Raw genomic sequence first — 19951 nt, 5'->3', positions numbered from 1 at the left:
TGGTCTGGGCTGGGCCTGGACATTAGGGAATTTTCAAAGCTTCTCAGGGGATTCTAATGGGCAGCTGTTGCTGTAAACCAATTGTTGTTGTTCAGTCACTAAGTCATGTCTGACTCTTTGCGACCCCATGGACTGCAACACATCAAACTTCCCTGTCCTTCACTATCTCCCAGAGCTTGCTCAAACTCATGTCCATTGAGATGCCATCCAACCTTCTCATCCTTTGTTGGCCCATTCTCCTCCTACCCTCAATCTTTCCCAGCCTGTCTCTTTTCCAATGAGTCAGTTCTTCACATCAAGTGGCCGAAGTATTGGAGCTTCAGCTTCTGCATCAGTCCTGGCTTAGAACAAACACACCTAGAAAAGAGCTTATGATCCATTCATGGGTGTGCGTGTGTGGCACACCCATGAATGGATCATAAGTATGTATGTATGTATATGTATATATACATATGTATACATATACATATAATATATATACATATGTATATATATGTGTATTCAGTTCAGTTGCTCAGTCATGTTCGACTCTTTGCGACCCCATGAACTGCAGCACGCCAGGCCTCCCTGTCCATCACAAACTCCCGGAGTCCACCCAAACCCATGTCCATCGAGTTGATGATGCCATCCAACCATCTCATCCTCTGTTGTCCCCTTCTCCTCCTGCCCTCAACCTTTCCCAGCATCAGGGTCTTTTCCAATGAGTCAGCTCTTCGCATCAGGGGGCCAAAGTATTGGAGTTTCAGCTTCAACATCAGTCCCTCCAATGAACATCCAGGACTGATCTCCTTTAGGATGGACTGGTTGGATCTCCTTGCAGTCCAAGGGACTCTCAAGAGTCTTCTCCAACACCACAGGTCAAAAGCATCAATTCTTCAGTGCTAAGCTTTCTTTATAGTCCAACTCTCACATCCATACATGACTATTGGAAAAACCATAGCCTTGACTAGACAGACCTTTGTTGGCAAAGTAATGTCTCTGCTTTTTAGCATTCTGTCTAGGTTGGTCATAACTTTCCTTCCAAGGAGTAAGCGTCTTTAAATTTCATGGCTGCAATCACCATCTGCAGTGATTTTGGAGCCCAGAAAAATAAAGTCAGCCACTGTTTCCACTGTTTCCCCATCTATTTGCCATGAAGTGATGGGACTGGATGCCATGATCTTAGTTTTCTGAATGTTGAGCTTTAAGCCAACTTTTTCGATCTCTTTTTTAAATTCTCTACTGAGCCTGAAGTATAAAGCAACATTTTCTGAACACATTTGGAATTCTGTTGGATGTGACTACAGGCTCCCTCAGGAGACATAAAAGGTGGGCTGACTGGTCCATTGGGGAAAATAAACATGTCTCATCACTCAGTTGCCTAATTACCCTCCAAGATCAGGACCACAGCTACAATCTTAGCATGAATGCTCTGGCAGTGCCTACTTCAGCATATGGTATTTGACATTTGTACCATTCAAGCTTTATTCTCTCTGTTGGACCCTTTTGAGTCTCTCTTCAGATGTGGTGTTCAGTGTAAAGGTGAAGGTCTAAAGAGGTGACTTCTGGTTTTCTATTCCCTAACTCCTCAAACACACAAGATTTGCTTGCCCCAAGTTCACTGCTACAAGCCTCATAAAAGGCTCCAGATCCATTTATGTGTCTCCACTGTGAGTAATGAATAGCCATCTTTCGTCCTGTGACTGGAGTTGCTGCCTGTTGTCAATAGTAGGTAAGCAATTGTATAAATTACCTCTCATCCAACTCAAAAAGTGTGTTTGCCAAAATGATTTCTTCTAGAATTGTAGAAGTGGAAATAGCGTGCACAGAGAGAAATTGAGTTTGCTCCAAGGGGCTATGAATGCACCATTAAAGAAGCCTCAAAAAAAGATTAGCAATCCAGCTGCTGTGTTTGCACATCATTTAGTGCCATTTGGGGGGCATTTCTGAAGCAATGACAGTCACGGTAGGGAGGAAGAAGAGGAGGCTTCCCTGGCCATTAAGACCATATACAGACTCAGAGGCTGTGGTTATTAGGGCACACAGCTGGGTCCTACTCCACCAGCTCTGACCTCAGCTCAGTGAGAATTGCAAAAGCTCCAAAGTTTAATGAAAATCAATGCTTGGATTCCAGTGCCAGGAGATTTGTTAAGGCATTGTTATAAGCTTCAGGCCACGTTCTCTAAACAAAATGACTCTCCATATCCTTAGATATATCTCCTCTCTCCCTTCTTCCCTCTCTCTCTTTCTCTCTCTCTCTCACACACACCCTCACCAAAGGAAACTGGTCCATGATGACTGAATCTACCCCTTTTGATCCATCATTTTCCAGGTCACACTGTGAAAGATCTTGGTTCAGTATGGGACACCTTAAATTGTTACTGAAAACTCCCACACTCTTTGTCAGTCTGAAAATCAAGATAGATAATCAGAACATTGTGTAGGAATCTTATTATAACATAGTTACTTACATTTTCTATGACACAATTCTTTGTTAGTGGGCAGTGTATCTCCGAGGACACATTCTCTTTTACTGTTATTAGGAAATCATACTCCCTGCTGTATATACTCGGAGAAGGCAATGGCGCCCCACTCCAGTACTGTGGCCTGGAAAATCCCATGGATGGAGGAGCCTGGTAGGCTGCAGTCCATGGGGTCGCTAGGAGTCGGACATGACTGAGCAACTTCCCTTTCACTTTTTACTTTCATGCATTGGAGGAAGGAAATGGCAGCCCACTCCAGTGTTCTTGCCTGGAGAATCCCAGGGACGGGGGAGCCTGATGGGCTTCCGTCTATGGGGTCGCACAGAGTCGGACACGACTGAGGCGGCTTAGCAGCAGCAGCAGCAGCTGTATATACTATGTATAGTAACACAGACCACATTTCCATCCACCTCATCAGGCAAGTTGGGAAGTCTGTCCACCCACTATGCTCACCCTTGGTCCAGAAGCTGAAATCTTGTTCTCTGGAGTTATTTTCTGAAATGATCATACAGAATAGATTAAAGCAAGTGTTCATAAAGAAGATATAGATTTTCCTGGCAGAAACACAACCTAATGAAACAAGGAGATAAGGTCCCAGAAATCTGCCTCTTCCTGACAAACATGGAACAGTTGTCAGTGGTTGCTTAACCCAGAGTTCATCTGTATTCATTGTGTTACTTTCTTCTTTGTTTGGAATTGGGAAGGCACCATTAGGTTGGAGAGAGCCTCCACAATAAGTATACAAAGTATATAATCTCACTGTTTAGCTCCATTGCAGAGATGAGAGTCTGACACATACGAACACTCAGTAAATGCCTTCTGTTCCTATTGTTGTTAACTGGATACTTATGACTTTAAAATTCCAGGTGAGACCTCCAAACACATGTGGCTTGTTGGTCTAGTGGTATGACACTTGCTTTGGGTGTAAGAGGTCCTGGGTTCGAATCCCAGACAGGCCACTAGGTTTTTGTTCTGATAAATAATTAATTTAAAATACATGTGCTATCACATTGGACTATGATTCTCACTTAGGGTGTGAGAGGTCCTGGGTTAAATCCCATATGAGCTTGGTTTACTTTGTTTCTGATAAGTAATTTATTTAAAATACATCTGCTATTGCATTGGGCTTCCCTGGTGGCTCAGATGGTAAAGAATATGCCTGCAATGCAAGAGACCCAGGTTCAATCCCTGGGTCAGGAAGATCCCCTGGATAAGGGAATGGCAACCCACTCCAGTATTCTTGCCTGGAGAATTCCACAGACAGAGGAGCCTGGAGGGGTACAGTCCGTGGGGTCTCAAGGAGTCAGACATGACTGAGCAAATAACACTTTCATACACACACACACACACACACACACACACACACACACACTGTGCTTAACTGTTCCTGAAGCTGACAGGGACAGGAACAAGACCCCTCCAACCCTACCCTGTGTCTCCTTGTCTTGGCTCTACTTACTTCTTGACCTCTGCTACGAATCCAGGTTGTGTGTCCACGTGGGATGAGAGTCGGAGTCCATACCCCAGTCCTGAGCTGGCAACCATGACAAGGTGGCATGGAGAGGCACACACTGCCTAGGACAGAAGATCAGATGATGGAGAAAAAACAGTCTGCATCCCAGGGCTACTCACTCACCTGTAGGCACTGTGTCTCTAGCCTCCAGGACATAGGCTGATGCACACAAACAGAGGCTTATGTCCTCACCCTGGCCACCAAGACAAGCACTTGTTAATCCCCATAGCCACAGAATAATTCACAAAGTCTTAGCAGGATCCACATGACACAGAGCACCAGAGTCTAAATCATTGGGGTCCACCAGGCAAGAAACTACTTAACAGATGGGTCAAGACATAGGTTGCCCATTTATGGTTGTGGGTAATTCTTGGGAGCTGAAGAAGACCCCTGTTTCAGAATACTGCCTGTTGAGAGCAGCCAATTATTTATTGAGTAGAAATGAAACTGATTAGCACTCCTTGATAGCTCAGTTGGTAAAGAATCCACCTGCAGTGCAGGAGACCCTGGTTCAACTCCTAGGTTAGGAAGATCTGCTGCAGAAGGGATAGGCTATCCACTAGACTGAGTGACTTTCACTTTTTCAAAAGTATAGGAATGATTTAGAAAATGATTTCTACAAACTAAAAATTCTATTATAAACATAGTGAAACAATAAGAAATAACTATTTCTTATTGAGAGAAAGCACTCATATCCCACAACTCCTTTTTTTTTTCATTTTTGCATTTTTCCTATCTCCCAGACCTGATCTATATTCATAGTTTAATTATATATACATAGGATATTTTGAAAATCACTTATTATGTCTTATTTACACAAGTAGAACATATTCATAATGTAAAAATTGATAGGCAAAAAGACAATTAAGACTGTTTGTAACCCTACAAATCAGAGATAACTACTCTTAGCATTTTGGTGAACACTTTCCAATTTAAAAACTACACACACACACACACACACACACGTTAATATGTATGTGCATATACATACACACACAAATGCATACAGATCCCAAACATCCTACTTAAGAAGCTGTCTTTTTGCCTTAATAATAGATAGTGAATATATTTCCATATCAACAGATACATCATAGTAAGATGACTTCTTATGACCTTTCCCAGTCTCATAACCCTAGAATTATTTTTATTTTATTATCTAAGTCTCAGGGATACTGCATTAAAATGTGTGAAGTCAGGACTTCCCTGGTGGTCCAGTGGTTGAGAATCGACCTTCCAATGCAGGGGATCAGGTTCGATCCCTGGTCAGGGAACCAAGATCCCACATCCCCCCCAGGCAACTAAGCCCTCAAACCACAAATAAGCCCTCAAACCACAACTAAGACTCAACCCAACCAAATAAATAATAAATATTTTTTAAATGTGTGAAGTCTTCAATCCATTACCCATTCTGTGCCCTGTGCAGGATAGATATTGTGAAGTACATACATATCTATTATTTAGTACCCAATTATCATGTGCCAGGTGTAATAATACTATTGGCACACTGCAAATATTCTCTCCTAACCCTTTAATATATTAACAGATACTGTGGTTTCTGTTAGAGGAAAAAAATGAGGGCGGCTGGAAGAGGTACACTGTTCCCACAGCTAGAAAGCGGAGGGGCCCTAATTGGAAGAGACTTCCATCTGACTCTCAAGCTAGCTCTTGTTCTCTGAGAGGCTAGTTTGGGAGTTGAGCCATGGCAGCATGTCATGATTGGAAAATGGACACATGAGTCTCAACCTGTATGATATAGACAATAAACCCCACAAGCTGGGAGAAATTGTACAGAGCCTTCTTGGTTGTTGTTATCAAAGAAAGCTTCGTGGGTAGGTGGAATCGGAGATGGATCTGGAAACATAAACAGGGAAGTAGAGGTAGGGGGAGTGGTAAGGGCAAACTCTTGATGGAAGAAATTGAACATCCAATGCACTTGGCACAGTAAAGACACTAGTCTTATGAGAGGAAAGGGTTTGTCCTGGCAAAGAGTGCAGCTAAAGAGGGATGACTGCACATATGGTCCTGCCCAGTGTCAACGAGAGTCACTCATGCTCTGACAATATTTGGGAAGCTAAGATATGTAGAACATTCTGTTTCCATATGGTTAGTTATGAATTCCAGAACTTGGAAATCTTGCAACATTTGGAAAGAACCAGACTACATATTAAGGGATTAAACTTTGAAATGTCACTTTCCATTTCTGTCCAAAGGAAGCTGAGACATTTTTGATGAAAAAAAAAAAAATGAAGCTTTCCATGATGAGTTTCTTGCAGGATATTTGAATGATTTGGATCACTGGTTGACTCAATGGTTGCCACTAGATGCTGAGACACAGATCAACTCCGATCTTACAAGATTTTCAGCATCAAAACAGATTCTGATGCTGAGTGGCAGGAGTTGGGTTTTAGGGTTGAGTAGGATGTTTAAATCTTTTCTTTTGATTGGCTTTGATAACTCCATCTCTTTAAAAAGAAGTCTTTTTTTCCTGGTGTAATCTATCTTTTGTCTGACCCACCCTGAAAGAAGCAACTTTCTTTTAAACATTCGGTTTGACGAACCATGCATGATCTAAAGTTAAGCTGCATCTTTGGATCAAACCAGTTTTCCGATTCTGTGTAAATACTGACTCTTTCAGTGATTTTTTTGGCTACATGACACCCCAAAAAAGTTTTAGCTGCATTTTTAATTTTCAACCAATTATTTTGATGACAAGTAGATCCACCCTGAATATAAGCAATAATTCCTGTTTTTGTTCCATTTCAACAACCCAATAGGAGAATGCTTCAAATGTCATCAATAAGAAACTGGGTTTGGTTTTTTTTTTTAATTGGAGTATAGTTGATTTACATTGTTATGTTAGCTTCAGGTGTATAGCAAAGTGAATCAGTTTTTGTTGCTCAGTCATGTCCAACTCTTTGCAACCCCATGGACTGCAGCATTCCAGGTTTCCTTGTCTATCACTATCTCCCAGGGTTTGCTCAAACTCATGTCCATTGAGTCAATGATACCATCCAAACATCTCATCCACTGTTGCCCCCTTCTCCTCCTGCCCTCAGTCTTTCCCAGCATCAGGGTCTTTTCCAGTGAGTTGGTTCTTCACATCAGGTGGCCAAAGTATTGGAGCTTCAGCTCAGCATCAGTCCTTCCAATGAATATTCAGGGTTTATTTCCTTTGAGATTGACTGATTTGATTTCCTTGCAGTCCAAGGGACTCTCAAGTGTCTTCTCCAACACCACAATTCAAAAGCATCAATTCTTCAGCACTCAGCTTTCTTTATGGTCCAACTCTCACATCCATACATGACTACTGGAAAAACCATAGTTTTGACTATACAGACCTTTGTTGGCAAAGTGATGTCATATAGGTCATTACAGAGTATTGAGTAGAGTTCCCTGTGCTATACAGTAGGTCCTTATCATCTATTGGGTTTGGTTTTAAAGTTCTCTTTGAAACCACAGCAGAGGCAGTGCTGCTCTAAACCCCTCTGAGATGTTTGGCTTGAATGTGGGTGAGAGGTTCTTGGGAAGGCAGGATGTAACCGAGTCATCAGAGAGGACTCTGGAAATTGGCACTTGCCCAGTTTGCTCTCAGCATCTGACTTTTATCACTGATCAGAGTTCACACTTACTCAAAGAGAAAGTAGAAAGAATGTGAACCCTCAGGCCTGATAAGAAGGGTGGAGGGATTAGTCTGAGATTCACAAGGTGACCCAAGTTGAGGATTATTTTGGCCAAGTGGTTTGTAGTGCTATTAATCCTTGATGTCTTCAGATGTGTGGTAGTGAGTCATCAGCTGGAATATGATTAATCTTGTTTTGTAGAAGTGGACAACACAGAGATTCTATCCAGACCTCATATAATGTGCCAGCCCTGGAGCTCAACATGCTCTGTCTTTCTAGAATAGTTCTCAGCCACGGAGCATTCTACTAAGTTTGGACATTATTAAGCTCAGTTCTTGAGGAAGAATGGAAATGCCACTCCCAAAGCTCAGTCTTAGAGACCATATACCAACAGCCCCCAATTCATATCTTTCCATTTCACACAAGCAACACTCTCAAAAGTTGGCTTTCCCCATCAATCCAATCAGTGTGGTCCTATATCTAGTAGGAGTGAGAAGATCTGAAATCGAGTTCTGACCCTCATTAGCTGTGTGACCTTGAGCAAGTCACTTTAGTTCTCTGGGCCTCCATTTTCTCATCTAAAAAGTGAATATCTATAATATCCATTCTTCCTCAAGAACTGAGCTTAATAATGTCCAAACTTAGTAGAATGCTCCGTGGCTGAGAACTATCCTAGAAAGACAGAGCATGTTGAGCTCCAGGGCTGGCATGTTATATGAGGTCTGGATAGAATCTCTGTGTTGTCCACTTCTACAAAACAAGATTAATCATATTCCAACTGACATGTGCCCTGCCTATCCACAGGTGCTGCTGTATCAAATAAGATTGTATACATAAGAGTTCTTCAAAAATCACATATCAGGAGCTTATTACCATTTACTTGTTGTAGGATATGTTATGGCTTTGTCAGTGAAATGTGAATAAAAATTTCTAATACAGAAATAATGTATTTTTTAAAAAAACAAGCATTTGGTGCATGGTGAAGATCTGGAAATTTGGGCAGAAGCTTCGAGCACTATATGAGGATCTAGGTCCCCAAAAGTTCATTTGAGATAAACCAATAAAAAAAGACTTTCTAACTTTAGGAGCTTCCAGATGCCCACCCTGGCAGATGGACTCTAGCTGTCAGGGACAATGGGAGCCTTGAGGCATTGCAAAGAGCCTACCACCCAGATGTTCTGTACATCTGTTGTTCCATGTTTAGAGAACTCCTAAACTTTCCAGAAACTATCTAAGATACTTTAGGATGTTATTTACTCAAGGCAATGGCATAGGAAAACAAACTCAACTCAAAGGGAAAAGTATGCCTTTTGAGCTGAAGGACTAGAGCAAGGCTTGGCAACTTCTCTGAAAAGAGTCAAATGTCACACATTCTTGTTCTGTGTACACTGCGGTGAAGGGAACCAAGGGAGCACAGGTCTAGAAGCAGACAAGGGTCACTGTGATGGGCCTCATGATGATTTCCCACATATACTACCATCCCAAGATCCATCTGAGCTAGTAAGTACCTCTTTCTTTTAAAATGCAGTTAAGGGGACTTCCCTGGTTGTCCATTGGTTAAGATTCCACACTTTCAAGGCAGGGGTTACAGTTTTGATTCCTGGTCAGGGAACTAAAATCCCACATGCCATACCACATGAAAAAAAATTTTTTTAAAGAAATAAAAGGCAGTTAATCTCTGGGAGGATAAGAGTCTATCAGCCACTCACACCTTAGTATACATGCCTTTAATTTGTACTCAGTAATATCCTCTTATCTGAGGTCTATTACAATGTGAAAATGAAAAAAATTTATTGAGAAGTACTTTTAGAGCTTCAAGTATTTGAGGGAAGTGTAGCTCTGAGTAGATCATCAGAGCAACATCACACATTTTCTGCGGACAAGATAAAAAAGGGCCCCGGGAAACAAGATCAAAGTATAAAAATGGAGGATGAAGGGTGCTCAGAGACCCAGGAGAGGTTGTCAGCTATCCTTGCAGGCTGGCGAATGTATAAAAGCCTGACACTTTTGGTGTGCAAGCTGTGGGTCGCCCATGCCTAACCTAGAGAAATGGTGGTGGGACTGAAAGTTAATTTGACTTCAAGGAGAATGGGATGGAAGCAGAGGAAGTATGTACATGCTGGTACCCAGGCCCTCATGGTAATCCAAGCCACTAGGGCCCTGGAAAACCCTTTATTTAGTCTGAGGCACAGGCACAGCCCAGAATGGGGCCAGTTTGACCTTGAGCTCACTGAGCCATGGTTCATAGTCCATCAGTAGAGGCACGCTGCCTTCTTTGACTGAGGCATCACAAGGGCACCATGTATCTATGCAGAGTGAGCTCATCAGGGAAGATGGAGTCTTCAGGTGAACATCGATGTCTCTTTTTAAGTAAGTGGGAGAAGAGTGCAAGCTTTACAAGAGTCCCAACAGATGGATAGCACTTTGAACAAATTCAAATTTTGGATTAGGCCAAAAGCCACATTTGTGCATCAAGAAAATAAGATGGATGAGTAGATGGGAGAGGGATGGATAGTTCCATGTTTTATGATTAAATGAAAATAGTCAAATATTGGTGGCAAAATCTAGGCAATTGGGATATGGATGCTCACTGTGAAAATATCAATAGTTCAAGTTTGCTGTGTATTTCAAACTTTTCATAATACACTGAGAGGGGGAAAAGGATAATCTTCCTCGAGAAAAAAAATCCACATTTGCAAAATTGATCATTTAGGACATGGTCATTTTTATGGAAAAGGATTTACCTGATTAATTTGTAAACAAATCTATACCTTCTAAGGAGTGCAGTACAATAAAAAAATGGCTATAATCCTTGGTGTATTGTATTAGCAGACCCTTCATTCCCAGGGAGAGAGGGAACATGAGATACAGAGATGTTCAAAATTTCAGAGAAAATGCAACCAGGTTGGTTACAATGGTTTTTATCATCATTGTCCCAAAAATCCTCAAGGAAGAAAATATTCCTTCTGCTTTAAATGCCTGTTAAAGTCTGTGTGTGTGTGTGTGTGTGTGTGTGTTTTACATACTTTTCTGTGGAAATTAGCATGATTTATTTAGCAAAAAGTGGACTTATACAAATCTGCACTTTAAGGTGGATTGAAAGGGATCTTGGGCTTCCCTGGTGCTGCGGTAGATAGGAATCCACCTGGCAATGAATGCAGGAGACACAGGTTTAATCCCTGGTGCAGGAGAATCTCATAGGCCACAGAGCAACCAAGCCTTTGTGCCACAACTACTGAGCCCATGCTCTAGAGCCCGAGAGCTGCAACTACCAAGCCCACGTGCTGCAATTACTGAAGCCAGCGCACTCTAGGGCCCACGAACTACAACTACTGAGCCCACGAGCCTAGAATCTGCACTCTGCAACCAGAGAAGACATCGCAGTGAGAAGCCTGAGCCCCACAATGAAGAGTAGCCCTTGCTCGCCGCAACTAGAGAAAGCCCATGCAAAGCAATGAAGACCCACCACAGCCAAGAAATAAAACAAATAAACTTTGAAGAATAAAAAAGAGAAAGAGATCTTGTGAGCCGAATTTCCTTTCTAGGGGAGTAAGAGGGAGACACTTTAAAATGAAAAAAAAAAAAAAAAACCTGAGGGAAGGAGACACTTTCTGAATGTAGCTTCACTCTGCTGGGATTCATCTGCATAACTGGACTGGCTTATTCTGGCTGCTTCTGCTTGAAGTCAGAAGACAAGAGCAGTGTCACCTGGGTTCTTCTGCTGCTGCTTGGAATCATAACACTGCAGTATGACCTGGCACCCCCCAACCCCAGGGGACTTCCCATTTAATGTGCTTCTTTATACAACACTGTTATAATGCCCATTTCACAGGTGAGCACACAGAGGCTCAGAGTCAGAGAGGTCACACAGCTGGTCAAGGGGAGAGGGAAGCCATATGTTCACATCCCCTGGCATCTGATCACTGTCTCTATGGAAACTGGACTGGGGTGTCTTGATTACTTCCTGTGAGTCCTCTGACTAAGCATGAGATGTTCAACTATTCCCCATTGGTGTCAGCTATGACAAGACAGCTCCCCTTCACAGAGCTGAAGCCTTTGGGAGTATGCACTTTTCTGGCTGACTCTTATTCTTGGACTATATTAAATCTGCAAAGCACTGCTCTCATTGCTCTAAGTAGCAAGAATTGTGACCCCTGCCTTTACTAGCCTGTTGCCTGTATGGCAGGGGAAGACCATGGTATTACTAAGTGGCTGGAAACTGTGTGTGTTTTAGGACTTTCAACTACTAGAAGGACAGAAGAGGCCCTTTTTAAAGAAGCCAGGCTCTGATAAATAGTACCTGGTGCGCCGAGAATGTCTTCGTGTAACGGAGCTTTGCTTGTCCTTATAGGATTTGCTAAGCAAAGGAGAGGATGCGGTGTTGTTAGAAGTGACATAGTTATTGAACTCGGACACCTGTTCCCTATGTTTTCATATTTGGCATCATGGGAAAGATACTCTTCTTTCCAGCCCTGAACACAGGAAAGTAAACATGTGAATGTCCAAATGGCAGGTAAAATCCTGCTATTTTATCCAAAGGGATGTTTGGAGAAGAGTGATGAGATTCAGTTTTGTTTTCCCCATGCCCCTACCCTCAACCCCTTGGCTGATTTCATAAAGGAAAAGAGGGAGGAGAAAAGTCTGTCAGGATTTCTCAAATGAAAAACACGTCCACACTGACAGAAATAGACTGTTTTCTATTAGGGAATCTGGTCATGGTAACAATTATATTTTTTAATTTATCATCATGTTTATAAAGCGATACTCAAGAAAAGATTATAAGAGGAGATTTGGGGAAAGAATTCCTTCAGCCCAGTTCTCTCTGGGAATGCCTCAAGAAGGAACATTAGCCATATTCCTGATGTTTTCCTGTTGAACTTTGATGGGGAGGTTTTATAATTGCTACAAATTGAAGGAGAAGGTTATTTTCTACTTTCCAATTTGTGATATTGGTGTTTTCTATTTATTAAGTTCTCCATGCCACCTAGTGTTTCTCTGAAGAAATACCAGATTCTTAGGAAGTATCCCCAATTCTGTGCAGGACCTCAAGTTCAGGTTGTCACTGAGTTACACCTGTATACATAGACATGTACAATATACATAGCATGTCACACATGCTATGTGTGACATCCCAGTTGGATGACAAGTTTGAAATAATCTTTATCATGTCACACTTAAACATCAGTACAGTAATTAACCTCCAACTAATAAAAATAAATGAAAAAAAAAAACAAAACATCAGTACAAATGACTAACCTCTTCTTCCTGAAGAAAGCATCGGCTTTTTGCTTCTGTGGGATACACTGACATCAAAGGATCCTAGAGTGGTCACAGCAGCAGACTTTCTAGAACTTTCTTCTACACCTGACCTGCTGCTATACCAGGAAACCCTTTGTATACAATGTAGTGTTTCTCAAGAACTTCTCTGGGACTTCAACTGTGCTCTTTATTTATTTATTTTTTTTTTTTGCTTTTAAAGCATCTAAACTACATGGCAAGAAAGCCAGGAGGGGACTGGGAAGCATTCTGAATCCCCGTGTTTCCCTCTGTATGGGGGCAGTGGGCCCCAGGAACAGTGTGCAGAGAAAGCCCGACAAAGGGCCCACTCTAGGTCTGGCAGCGGCTGGCCTAGCAGCAGGATCCACATCTCACAGCTCACACAGTTCTAGCTGGAAGGGCTAGATCAAATTCCTCCTCCCCCTTCCTATCCCTGTCCAGAAACAACAAACTCTAACAAATAATGCCCGTGATGCTGGCAACAACAAAGCTGTCTTTTTCAAAATCTGTGTTCTATCATTTGCCTTCGGTGATTACCAAGGCTTCGAAATGCTACCAAGAGCTAAGTGAGGATGGGAGGGGGTGGGGGTGGGGAACAGAGCCGGAGGAGCACAGACCAGGTTTCCAAAGGGACCCTGGTAGTCCTGCCAAGGTCCTGCTCCAGACTTATGGAAAGTAGTGGTTGTCATAATTCTGGCAAACACATAGTCCAAATTTCAATTATTTCCCCTGGTCACTGATGTCAGTGCACTTGATCTCGGTCACACTGTGGGTCCTGATTTTTTTTTTTTTGAGAGGAGTGCTTAGAAACACGCTCGTCCACTCTTTACGGCTGAGGTCTCATAAACGGTCCTTGTTTTTGCCACCCTTTGGCAAATTTCCTTACAGTTGTCGCTTCCTATGGGGGCCTGGAGAGCCACAGGTTACTGAGAGGGTTGAGCCCTGGGAAGTCAGCTGGAGGCACGAAGAGTTGGCAACCTTGAGCTACACATTTGGAGTCTATAAAGCACATTCGCTTTGGGCTAGTAAACATGAAGTGGATTGTAATTTGTTTGGGGGGATTTCCCCCCGTCATTTGCCAATCTGGCCTGTCTACAAATCTTATTGCAACAGACAAAATACCATTAGCATGACCTTTTCCAAACCTATCTACAGGGAGCCAGGGAGGTGACGGTCAGAAGCATCTCCCCACGAGGCCCAGGGGATCTCCCCGGGAGGTGAGAGCTCCATTTGACAAACCCTACAGGCACTAGACGTTGTCAGCTCTGCAGAGAAAAACCTATCTTCCTGCTGACCATGGCAACACAGTCCATGTGCTGAACTGGAACTTTGTCGCCATAACATGGAGTCCTCAGGTCCTGTCTTATCCTCCCCTTGGTTCGAGGCCCTGCAAGTGGCGGACCAAAGGCCAGCTCAAGGGGAGGTGGTGCTGGCAAAGTGGGAGGAAAGCCGAAGAAAGAGAAAGGAGAAGTGGAGGAAGGGCAGGAGGAGGCGGAAGCGGAAGTGGGCAGGGGGAGGGCACACAGAGCAAGAGGTCAGAACTGAGAGACCCTTCCGACCAGAGCCTCGGGGTCAGGGCAGGCTCAGGCCAGATGGGGAAGGAGAGCAGGGTTGGCCAGGCTGCCCACGCCTTGAAGCCACACCCCGCCAAGTCTCTCCAACCCAAGGGAAGGAAAAAGATTAAAAGATAAATGAGGGAACGCTGTTCAATATTCTGTAATAATCTCCATGGGGAAAGAATTAAAGAATAAAGATTTAAATAAAGAATATATATAACTGAATCACTTTGCTGTATACCTGAAACTAACATATCATTGTTCTTCAAGTATGCTCTAATATAAAATAAAATTTTTTAAAAATTAAATTTTTAAAAAGATAAATGAGTCTTCTCCTACTTTCTTTGAGTTCTATCATCAACACCTGCTGTCTCTCTCTTCTTAGGAATCTCTCTCCTGCCCTTCGCCCTGTGTTCTCATCTCATTAGCATTCTCTCCCCACCCCATCATCTCCTGCCTTTCTTCTTTCCCCATCTGGCAGCTCCCCCAGTACTTTCTGATCCATAGGGTTTCCGGTCGCCAGTCGCCACTTCCTTATTGCCTTGGGATTGTGCACACCTGACCTCACAGCTGCTCCTGGAGACAGGACCCACTTCCTTCCCTTGGCCTCACCTTTCCTGTGGCTGCCATGCCCTGGACAGCAGGGCCTTCCCTGTAGAGAGTTCCATCTGGTGAGTACAGGTGGCTCTGGCAGGACTCAGTCCTCTGGGTCTCACTGTCGTCTGGGGGTTCGGGCCTCCCACTTGGATGGGGTCAAGATTTGCAGCTCCACAACCCAGGGCTTCTGTCCCCCTCCTCAATTTCACAGTGTCAACACCATGACCTACGTGGAATGGGGGTCCTGCTTAGGGCCCCCACCACTGGCTGCATACTCTAGCCTAAGTGACATCAAAATAGCAAGCAGAACATTCTCAACTGTCATTCTTTTAAAAAAAAAATACATATTGCAAAGATGAAAACCCTCTAAAACACTATTTCTGAAACTTCTATTCCCTGCACATAACTCCCCCACCCCGGTGGGGGCTATCGATCCTTCTAGTTTTTCTGCTTCATTACGTTGACAAAAGAGTTTTATTAAATGTTACTGCAGATGCATCTGCAGTGAAAAGAACCAGATCTAACTCTGTAGCCGTCTGATTACTACAGAACATTCAACAGAAAGATTCATTGAAAGTAGATTTTCAAACCATCAGAAGCACATGAACCCCAAATGGAAAAACTCAATATATCCAAAACTTTGACCACCGCAGTCACTGAGCTGTTCCATGGGATTCTAGAGTGAAGTATGGTCCTCCAGAATCAGGAAATGGGGCAAATAGATGAGGGGCTTGCTTGGGTCCAAGGATCCAGCTGACTTGCTTGCACAGTCTCTAAAGGGTAGGAAGTGCCCCAGGGGTGGGGGCAGCGGAGGCAGGGGTACAGCGAGTTGGGGGATGAGGACGATGGGGGACATTCCCAACAGCTGTAATTTGCAACTTGGGAATAAAGCTCCAATGTTTTGATCTTTTGATCTTTCCTTCTTGTCCTTTGACATTTGTTTTTCTTGTGGTTTGTTTGTTTTTTCCTTTCGGCTGCCTGTGGGATTTCGGTTCCCTGATAAAGGGACCAGCCAGGGCCCCCTGCATTGGAAGCACACAGTCTTAATCACTGGACCGCCAGGGGAGACTGTCATCTCTTCATTTTTAACCTTATGTTTCTAATTTCCTTCATCATTGCATATTTGACAAACCCAACTACTTCAGAATCTAGGAAATCTTGTAAATAATGTACTATCTTTCCTCCTCCATACCCAAGAGGCTTGGGCCCATTTGACCTCTGCGGTTTGCACCAAAATCACCAGGGGTCCCAGGGGAATGTCCACACTTGCAAGAGTTATATCATCATTGAATCTCATGCTGAAAGGAGCAGCTGGAGTCATGTAGTCATTTTCTAGATGAGGTAACTGCAGTCCAGGGAGGTTGGGCAGCATGTGAAATGTCATAGGCTGAGACCTAGGACTTGTAATCCCCAATACAGGTCTTTCAATGGCATCTTCCTTTAAGAGGTTTGAATTTGTGCCTGACTACAATAAGTTCCTACATACAAACAAGTTCCATTCCAAGAGCCCATTCCTAAGTCCAATTTGTTTGTAAGTCCAAGAAAGTTAGCCTAATACCCAACTAGTAATAACACAGTTGGCTATATAGTACTGTACTATAATAGGTTTATAATACTTTTCACACAAATAATACATAGTGAAGTCGCTCAGTCGTGTCCGACTCTTGTGACCCTATGGACTGTAGCCTGCCAGACTCCTCCATCCATGGGATGTTCTAGGCAAGAATACTGGAGTGGGTTGCCATTTCCTTCTCCAGGGGATCTTCCTGACCCAAAGATTGAACCTGGGTTTCCTACACTGCCGGCAGGCTCCTTACTGTCTGAGCCACCAGGAAAGCCCATCTTATAGTACAGTACCTTGAAAAGTATAGTAGTACCAGCTATATCACTGCTGCTTTTATGCTTGCTTCCAGACATGCTGGGCTTGAAATAAAAACACTGTACTACTGTATTCTTTGTAGTACTTTATAGTAAAGTACACAAAAGTGTAGAGGATGCACGCATGTGACAATACATGCCAGACACGTGAACTAACTTACATGACTGCACATGCAAATGCACGTTCACATCGCTGAAAGCTTGAAACTTGAAGGTTCATATGTAGAGGATCTACTGTATTGGGAAATACACACAAAAGGCCATTGTCATGCAATGGACTTTCAGAGAATATATATGTCTATGTCCATGGACATGAAACTTCCATTTAGGATATAAGCAGAAATACAGGAATTCCCTGTCAGGAGAGTGATTCATGAAAACCCAGCCAAATCCCCATGGGTGCTGTCACACAAAATCTTATCAAGGGAGAAGTCTCATCTATGGCCAAAAGTTCCTACTATCACCCTTCTAGGGGAAAAGCCATAGAACACCCTCTGGCCTGGCCACCCAAGGTCTATTGCCACCCCTATGAGTTCAGCACCAAAAAGGCAATGGTGTCACTGAGCACATTGCCTCTGGCTCTGACATCAGCTCTGCCTCCTTGTTCTGGGAAGATCTGATGCCACCCCGGCTCCTCCTTACTGTTTCCTGTTCCTGTGAGCTCTTTCCTCTTTCCAAATTCAAATTTCCTTGTAGATGCACATCTGTAATTGCCTGTGCCAGGTGCTGGTAGACAACTGACATTATCCACACTAAACTCATGGTACCTCATCTCTCAAACCTTCCCCCAAGGAAAAGGGCCTTTTCCTTAGGCCCTTTTCCTTTGAAGCCTAGAAGCTTCAAAGCCTCAAGTTACCCAAGAGTAAAGATCTTGATCTTCATCATTGACTCTGCTAGGCCCCTTCTTGAGTTAGAGCATCATCTAACCTGGGGACTTCTGGACTTACCCACCCCCATGATCTATTCTTAGAAGACAGTTAAGTCTCTATAGAACAGCTATAGCTATACAGAGATACATATAGTATGAAATGATAAGCATATATTCATACCAGAAACCAACTTGCTTCTATTTATTCAGTCAGTATTTCATTTGCTTATTCATTCGTTCAGTCATTCAACATTTACATGCCACATGAATGGCTCCTTGAAGCCTTCCACGACCCATAACTAATTCAAGATCCCTCCAACCTTTAGACAATGTCATCATGTGATCTTTTTATTTATCTCACTGCATTTACCGTAATCAGAAATTATCTTCCAGTTTGGGTTACTATCTCTCTCTTCCAACTAGAATGTAAACACTCTGAGGACAGATGTCCTGCCCGTCTTGTTCACAGCTGTATCCTATTACCTATGTTTTCCCCTCTGACACCTAGAGGTTAGCACAGTACCTATTACTATCAAACCATTACCAAACATGTTTTTGTGCTCAGCCGCTCAGTCGTGTCTGACTCTGTGACTCCATCCACTGAGCCTGACAGACTCCTCTGTCCGTGGGATTTTTCAGGCAAGATTACTGGAGTGGGTTGCCATGCCCTTCTCCAGGGGATCTTCCTGACCCAGGGATAGAATCCTCATCTTTTATGTCTCCTGCATTGGCAGGCAGGTTCTTTATCTCTGATCCATGTGGGAAGCCACCTGAGACATACAGGAGACAGTTACATAGCATTTGAAGACTGTGCAACAGCTTAAAAGAATTGGGAGGGTTCAACATGTACCACCATGAGGCTGAGGCTGCTGCATGGCAAAAGCAGAGAAATCTGCCTGGTCTGATTTCATTTAAGTTTTTAAAAAAATATTCTAAAGAAAACCACAGATTACATATGAATGTTAGATTTTTCTATTTATACAAAAATTGCCGTTAGACTTCATGTGGGATCTCAAGAGACTTAGAATATCCAGAATGATCTTAGAGAAAAGGACAAGTTGAGGCCTCATGCTTCCTGATTTCAAAACCTATTACAAAGCAATACCAATCGTTACAGTGTAGCACTGGCATAAAGGCATAGAGACACATGAGTAGAGAGCCAAGAAATAAGTCCTTGCATATATCGATCAAATGATCTTCAACAAAGGTGCCAAGGAAACACAATGGGGAAAGACTATTTCCTTCAACACATAGTGTACGGAAAACTGGATATCCACATGAAAAAGAATGAGGTTGACCCTTTCTTCACACCACACACAAAAATTAACTCAAAATGGATTAAATACCTAAACTTAAGACCTAAAACTATAAAACATAGAGGAAACATTTCAACAAATTGGATGTGGCAATGCTTTCTTGGATGGATATGACACCAAAAGCAGAGGCGACAAAAGCAAAAAAAGACAAATGGGACTACATCAAACTTAAAAATGTTTATGCATCAAAGGAAACAATTGACAGACTCAAATGACAGCCTGTGTAATGTGAGAGAATATTTGAAAGTCATACATCTAACACAAATCCACAACACAAGCTAAGTTGATTAAAAGTGGGCAAAGTACTTCATTAGACAGTTCTCTAAAGAAGATATACAAGTGACCAACATAAAAAAGATGCTCAACATCAGTAATCATTAGAGAATTTTTTTCTCTAAAGTCATCGTGAAATACCACCTCATACCCATGAGAATTGGAGAAGGAAATGGCAACCCATTCTGGTATTCTTGCCTGGAGAATCCCATGAACAGAGGAGTCTGGCAGGCTACTGACCATGGGGTCGCAAGAGTTGGACATGACTTAGCGACTAAACTACCACCACTGATGAGAATGGCAACTACCAAAAGAACAGAAAAAAAGTGTTGGCAAGGATGCAGAGAAAAGAGAACACATGTTTTCTATTGGTGGGAGTGTAAAATGCTGTTATGGAAAACAATATGATGGTTCCTTAAAATATTAGAAATATGATCTAGTAATCCAGTAGTCCCACTTCTGGGTAGATAAAGAAAATAATTCAAGGCAGATCAAAGAGATATTTGCACACTCATGTTCACTGCTGTATTATTCACGATAGCTAAGAAATGGAAGCTTCCCAAATGTCCATTGATGAACGAATGGATCAAC

The 19951-nt window shown here is 42.8% G+C and overlaps 1 non-coding gene across 1 annotated transcript; it reads left to right on the top strand.

Annotated features, from left to right (window-relative positions):
* The first annotated feature begins 3349 nt into the window (after positions 1–3349).
* On the top strand, positions 3350–3421 carry TRNAP-UGG. The gene has a single exon. It is a non-coding gene; the product is annotated as a tRNA-Pro (tRNA).
* The last annotated feature ends 16530 nt before the right edge of the window (positions 3422–19951 follow it).

This window comes from Cervus canadensis, chromosome X, assembly GCF_019320065.1.
Source record: "Cervus canadensis isolate Bull #8, Minnesota chromosome X, ASM1932006v1, whole genome shotgun sequence".
In the NCBI taxonomy this organism is placed as follows: Eukaryota; Metazoa; Chordata; class Mammalia; order Artiodactyla; family Cervidae; genus Cervus; species Cervus canadensis.
This window is presented reverse-complemented; position numbering and strand designations above follow the sequence as displayed.